This window comes from Cibotium barometz, chromosome 2 (genome assembly GCF_041138505.1).
Source record: "Cibotium barometz isolate CiBa-2024 chromosome 2, ASM4113850v1, whole genome shotgun sequence".
Classification (NCBI taxonomy): domain Eukaryota; kingdom Viridiplantae; phylum Streptophyta; class Polypodiopsida; order Cyatheales; family Cibotiaceae; genus Cibotium; species Cibotium barometz.
The window spans coordinates 74764309-74772161 of NC_141047.1; positions in this window are offsets into that span (position 1 = coordinate 74764309).

Below are 7853 nucleotides of genomic sequence, written 5' to 3' on the forward strand. Positions count from 1 at the left end.
TGGAGCATCAAACCATATGACTTGTCATGGTGAATGGTTTGAGCATATGAAGCCTATGGATGTGAAAGGCTATTTGGAGACAGGAGATGATACCCAACATGCCATCACACATGTTGGAAGTGTACCATTGGTTATGCACAATGGTGAAACAAAGTCTATGGCAGATGTCTTGTATGTATCTTCTATTACAAAAAGTTTGGCCTCAATTGGTCAAATGGTGTACAGGGTTTACAGGTTCATTCCAACGAGCATGGTTGCTTCGTTGAGGATTTCAAAAATGGATGTAGAGTCATTGCCAAAGCTAAGAAAGAAGGCAGGTTATTTAAGTTAGATGCTGGGATTCTTGAGTTGAAATCAGCCATGTTCTCTAAAAGCCAAAATGTGGTACAGGACATTGACATATGGCATAAGAGGATTGGACATGTGAATATACAAAGGTTAAAGAACATGCAGGCAAGAGGCATTGTTAGTGGGCTGCCTAGATTCAAGTATGATGGGAATATGCATGTTTGTGAAGCTTGTCAGTTTGGAAAGCAGGCGAGGTTGCCATTTCCTAGAGAAGGCAACATGAGTAGCAGGCCACTTGAAATAGTTCATAGCGATGTATGGGGTCCTGCACAAAACCCATCCATTAAACGCAGTTTATATTATGTGACATTCATCGATGATTTTAGCAGAATGACTTGGATTTACTTTCTCAGAGAGAAAAGCGAAGTGTTGGAAAAGTTTATGGATTTCAAAGCTTTTGCAAAGAAGCATTATGGCTCTTGGATAAAATGTTTGAGGACAGATGGAGGTGGTGAATACACCTCACATGCTTTTGAGCATTTCTTGAGAAAGCATGGCATAAGAAGATAGTTAACTTGCAGGTATACACCTCAGCAAAATGGTGTTGCTGAGAGAAAGAATAGAGTCATTTATGAAGTGGCCAAGGCAATGCTCAATGAAAAGAGCATGCCAGATTATTATTGGGCAAAAGCATGTGCCACTGTAGTGTATATACTTAATAAGACACCTACAGCAGCCATACATGGAAGTACGCCAGAGATGTGGCTTACAGGTTTTAGGCCAGACATTGGACACCTCAAAGTGTTTGGTTGCATAGCTTATGTACATGTGCCTCATGAGAGGAGGAAGTTGGATCCTAAGGCAGAAAAGTGTGTGTTTGTTGGTTATGCACAAGATCGCAAGGCATACAAATGTTACAATCCACAAACTAGGCAAGTGGTTATCTCACGAGATGTGGTGTTTGATGAACTTGCTAGTTGGTGGGTGTCAATGATTCACTTGATGTTGATGTGCATGTGAACTTGCCACAAGCAAGTTCTAGTTCTACTTCTATGTCTGGGCCAACAGAGTCAGAGAGTAGCACTGTACGTCCATGGTCAGGACGTTTGAGGCATGAGAGTGTGAGCACTGGGAGTAGTGCTGTGGATAAAGGGAAGAAGAAAGTTGAAGGAATTGGAATTACAGGTTATGAGTCGTCAAGTTCAGAGAGTTTGGATGAGGAACTTGGCATACCCGTTTTACGCACACCTGGTGCTAGGCAGGATAGATATGTGCCACCACATGCTAGAGTGACAGGTGTTCAAAGTGATCCACATGCATTGCGGAGATCCCAAAGGGTCAGATATCTAGTTGTTGACAGGTTGACATATCGTGATTTTGCTATGCATTATGCATATAATATGACCTCTTTGGTGAAGCATGTGGAACCTACATGCTATACAGAAGCTATTGGAAAGCATGTATGGGAGAAGGCAATGGATGTTGAGATGGACACATTGGTTTATAATGATACATGGGATTTGGTTGCATTACCACAAGACAAAAATGTTATTGGTTGTAAATGGGTTTACAAAGTGAAATGCAAGTCAGATGGTTCCATTGAACGACATAAAGTGAGATTGGTAGCTAAGGATTATGCACAAACCCAAGGCTTGGACTATGATGAAACATTTAGTCCAGTTGCAAAGATGGGTACAGTGAGAGCAATCATTGCTATGGCTGCAGCAAATGGTTGGGAAATGCATCAAATGGATGTGAAAAATGCATTTCTAAATGGTGATCTACAAGAAGAAGTTTATATGGCACAACCAGAAGGATATGTACACCCAAGGTATCCCACTCATGTATGCAGTTAAAGAAAGCTTTATATGGTTTAAAGCAAGCACCTCATGCTTGGAGTGATAAGATGAGCAGATATCTTATCTCCCTTGAATTTCAGGTTTCTATAGCAGATTCTTCACTCTATGTGAAGAAAATAGATCATGGGATTGTTTTACTTGTCATCTATGTGGATGACTTGATTATCACAGGAGATCATGGTACAGATGTGATGCATGTCAAGAAAGCATTGAGTGGGCAGTTTGACATGAAAGACTTGGGTGAATTGAGATATTTTCTTGGAATTGAAGTGATCAAGGACCATGCAGATACATGGTTAGTGCAACGCCAATATGCATTAGATATGTTGGCAAAATATGGCATGACAGGGTGTAAGCCAATGAGTACACCTTTGGAGCAGAATGTAAAGCTACGGGCTGATTTTGGTGAAGAGTTGGATGATCCATCTATGTATAGAAAGATGGTTGGTAGTCTCATTTACATGACTATCACACGCCTGGATTTGAGTTATGCTGTGGGGCTAGTAAGCCAATTTATGCAGAGCCCCAGAAAACCTCATTTGGATGCAGTGAGACGCATTATGCGATATGTAAAGACCACTGCACATTATGGTCTTCTTTATGAGCATGGTAAAGGCTTGGATATACATGGCTACTCAGATGCAGATTGGTGGGCAGGTAGCTCATATGACAGGAGGTCTACTAGTGGTTATGCCTTTACACTTGGAAGTGCCATGGTGAGTTGGAGTAGCAAGAAGCAACCTACTATTGCTTTATCTAGTACAGAGACTGAATACAAGGGTGCAGCCATTGCTACATGTGAATTTGCTACATGTGAAGGAATATGGTTAAAGAGTCTCTTGGCTGATTTGGGTGAGCCTATTGATGGCAAGGTTATCATTCATTGTGACAACATGAGCAGTATACAGTTGGCCAAGAATCCAGTATTTCATGCGCGGACCAAACACATAGAGGTCCATTATCACTTTGTCAAAGAGAAAGTGATGGTACAGTGGATCTACAGTATGTGAAGACTGAAGAGCAGGTGGCTGACATCTTTACAAAGCCACTTAGCAGGGAGAAGTTTGAGTACTTTCATACTATGTTGGGAGTACGTGGGATGAGCTTGAGGGGGAGTGTTGAGAGCTTTGATAGCCCAAGCTCATCTACATCTTCATCTATGGCAGTACATCATGAGCTTGAGAGGGGCAAGTTGAGATTCAAGCTCGATGTCAGTGTGTGCCAGCTGTGCTATGTGCTAGCAAGTTAGGTAGCAGCATGTGTGAGACATAAATGACCGCGTCCAGCTGGTCATAGTGTGTGGACATTAGCTAGGGTTAGTAGTGTGTGGACACAACACATAGTGTGTCTTGTGTATTATGGATTATGGCTTTATGCATTATGTGAGAAGGGAGATGGCTTCCCTCGATGGTTAGGGTTTGCAACATATATTAGGGTTTGCTCCTATGTGTGTGTGTCTCCTCTCCTTCTACCTGTTTTTCATCAGTGTCCACACTCTTTAGAAGCACTGCTAGTGCCTCGTCATCTTCTACTTTCTTCCCAATGGCTACAAGTTGTTGTTTGATGCTTTTGTATTTGTTCAAGTGTGTGGTTAGAGGTTCACTTTTCTTCATGTCAAGTTTGTATAATTTTATTAGTGCATTTATCTTTGAATTCTTTGCTTGAGTGCCAAATAATTTGTTAAGTTTATCCCATGCATCGTCAGCTTGTTGTATCCCTGCAATGTGGTGAATGATTTCATCATTTAAGCTAAGTGCAATGAGTCTTAATGCTTTCTCATTTCTGCTCTTCCACTCATTCTCCCCATTCTCCACTGGACATTCATCTCTTCCCTCAACTAGCCCCCATAGATTCTTCCTCATGTGCAAATATATGGTTTTTGTTTCTTATGTATGGAATTGCTCCCCATTGAATTTAGCTACTTCTTGTGCAATGCTCATGATGATGTGAAGGGGGTCTTACCTCTTGATCTAATTCAAGATTGAAGGGCAGTGTCTATCCTTTCACAACTCCAATTTGGTGTTAAATGATGATTACAATAAGTTTACAAGTATGAATACACCAAAAATTGCATAAATCCAAGGATAGTTGGTTTGTACTAGATGGTTGGGACATCAAACCAGCTTGAAATCGCAATATAAAGTGATAGAGATCTGTATCAGATACCCAATGGTAAGTTTGAACCATCAATTGTACCAAAATGTAGTGATTAGTGCTAATTAATTATTAATTAATGAGATTAATCTCCTATTTTGTGTGCAAAAAATAGAGTGTACAGGGAGGCCAGATGTGGTGTGCCTTAGAGTTCAAATGATCTCAAATCCTTTCAAATCCATCAATAGAAGTTAGTCTAGTAGTAGAGGATCAAGCCTAAAAACAAAATATTTGACTAAATATTAATCTCTGTTTTACTACCAAAGTCACTTGCAAATTTGATCCAGAGATTGATGCCACTTCTTCTTGATGAATTTCTGAAATCTGAGATCATAGGCGTGTAGATCACCCTTGAAAACCCCTGGGGCTGAGAGGAATTAGACTAATTCTACTTGTGGGAGTGTAGATCTAGGATTTTCTCCAGAAAAAAGGCACCTCCAAATCGACGAAAATCGGAAGCTTCTCTCGGTGATTTGATGAATTAAAGTGGCAAGCTGAAGCGTGGGGATGCTGCCTAAATGTGGCTAAGATATTTTTGCCTAATTTAAAGGCTGGAGGGAGATCAAGCCTCTCCACCAACTTGGGGTGCAGAGAAGGTTAGTTGAAAAAGACTAAAAATAAGGATTACTCCTAATCTATGATTAGCAAGGTGACTAGGCTTAAAATTTAGATGAATCCTAAGCTTGGATCTGATACCATGTTGATTTTTCAGCAATGTGATGAGCTACTCAAAAACCAACAAATTCTCATTAGACCAATGCCTCAATTTATAGCTTTTACATCCACAAGGTGCCAAGCATCTAATCCCATTGATTTCTCCTTGATTTGTGCCACCTCCCCTATATCTAGGGACACCTTTTCCTAGAAACTTCCACACCCCTATATTCAGTTATGCTACCCTTGATTCTCTCATTCAATAGATTCTTCTCACCTTTTCACTGGTACCCACTCAATTACAGACTCCCTTTTACAGTCTCTAGCTAAGGGCTTGTTCCCGCAAACACCCATTCACTTGCATATTTCAACATCCAATAAGTTAGTCTAGGCTAATTTCCTAGTCTAACTGTACATTATCAGCATTACATGTCGTAAGCTTAGTGTTTTAACTATCTTTTAACATTTCAAAGGTCGTAGCTTGGAGATTTTTCATAATTATTTTACAGAAAGAATATTGCATTGTATAAAAAATTGAAAGTGTTGTCATGCATTTGGAGTATTGCTAGCCAATGTGGTTAATAATCTTGAAATGGTAATAAGCTCAAAGCTTTGCAAAAATCTTCAAACTTCTCTCATCATGAGAGAGCCTTTGTGAACATATTTGCCACATTTTCATGTGTAGAGACTTTAGGCAAAATATGGACTCTCATTTTTGCCCCTTAAGGATTTCCACACCTCCTCTCTCTAGAAAAATGGGCTCATGGTGAAAATTTTACAAATCAAATCAAAAGTTGGTGGAGATTGCACATTTGGAATCTACTCATCAAGGGCTTTCCAATGATATATTGCATGATAGGAAATTTTGATTATTCAAGAAGTCCCTAAATTGGTGATGACATGGCATGTTACATGCCACATCATCACCAATTTGGGGACTTCTTAAATACTCATCATTGAGACCTTTCCAATGATATATAGCATGATAGGAAATTTTGATTATTCAAGAAGTCCCCAAATTGTGATGGGGACTTCTTGAATAATCAAAATTTCTCATCATGCTATATATCATTGGAAAGGTCTAGATAAGTAGATTCCAAATGTGCAATCTTCGCCAACTTTTGATTTGATTCGAAAAATATTTCACCATGAGCCCATTTTTCTAGAGAGAGGAGGTTTGGAAATCCTTAAGGGGCAAAATTGAGAGTCCATATTTTGCCTAATGCATAAGCCTCACAAATCTCTCCTGTAATGAGCCTATACATGAATCACCAAGGTGAAAGTAAAAGCCAGTAGTAGACTCTCGTATGCCATAACATCTAACCCAATCGAAATCACTAAAAGCATGCATTTGAACATCACCCTTCTTAGCATAGAGTAAGCCAAGGGACTTACTGTCCTTTAATAAGTATTCAAATACTTACTTTATAGCCTCCTGTCAATGCCTACTTCTAGGACTATGCATAAGCTTGCCCAATTGGGAGACCCCAAATTGAATGTCTGGCCTTGTATTTTATAGATAAATGAGATATAGCCTGTTGATAAAGTGATACATCAAATGGTTCATCTACAAAATTGTAGAGAACCTAGGCTATCTATGTCTATTGGTGTAGCAATAGGCTTATAGTCTTTAAGAACAAACCATGTAAGTAGCCTTTGTATGTACTTTGATAGCAATATTATAATACCATCATCACATTGTATAAATTATCTACCCAAATAATAATGCAACAAGTATAAATTTGTTATCTCAAATGACACACGTAATTTAGCCTTGAAGGCTAAAATCTTCTCCTCATTACACTACAACACGTTGGGCGCATAGTAGTCTTTTTTAGTAGCGTTTCAGCAGTACTTTTTTTATTAGGATGTCAGGGATTCTGTTCGCTACTCAACAGCGCTCCTAACAGTAAAATTTCGCTGCTCCATAGCGTTTATAGCAGCGAAATTTCACTGCTAACAGCGCCTTTAGCAACAAAATTTCACTGCTATACTATGCTGCTGAAACAGCGAAGATAGCAGCGAAATTACGCTGCTATTTTCGCTGCATGAAATTCCAGAGAGTTGTTGGATGCTGAATTCTAAAAATACATGTCACATACACAGAAAATTATATATAGTTTTTAAAAAACATCCATTAAAACCCTTGGAGCCATGTTTCGAGAAAAAAAAAAGATAATTGAAAACTTTTGAGAAGCGAAACAATGTCGAGATCATAAATCTATCCTATCTTGTAATAAATCCATATGTGTTATGTCATCAATGTCTATATCTAATGGAATCTCAATGAAAAGATGGGGTTCTATATCAATATCACTATCATGATCCAATGAAGCATTGTCATGAGATTGATAGGTGACTCATCATCTTCTTCCGATTAATGTTCTTCATGCTCTTCATCGATCCCATCCAAAATGTTTTCATTGTCTTCTTTCCAATGAGCTGATTTGAGATACTACTTGCACCTCATCCAAAGATTCAGCCTCCGTATCTTGATCTTGAAAGATATGTTTTGAAACGAGGGGAAACTTGTATAACATACCACAACTTTGGATCAATTCGATTGGCATGAAGCACAACCTAATATCACAAAGCAAAGGGGTTACACTTTTATTATACTACATCAAGATTTAATTTGGGATTGGTTGGGTTACTAACGTGTTGATAGTGTTCAGGTAGTACAAAGGTATCTTTCTCATCATTCCAAAACTTTGTGGAATAAATTTGGAAGAACCCATTTAGATGTTTCTTCACGGTTGCTTAAGAACCTCTATATATCACCTTGAACCATTTGACATCAAAGATGAATAGAATAAATGCTCTAAATCCAACCTCAAGAATATCCTGAATAGTTCCACAATACTCAAGATTGTCATCTATGACATTGGTATCATGTCT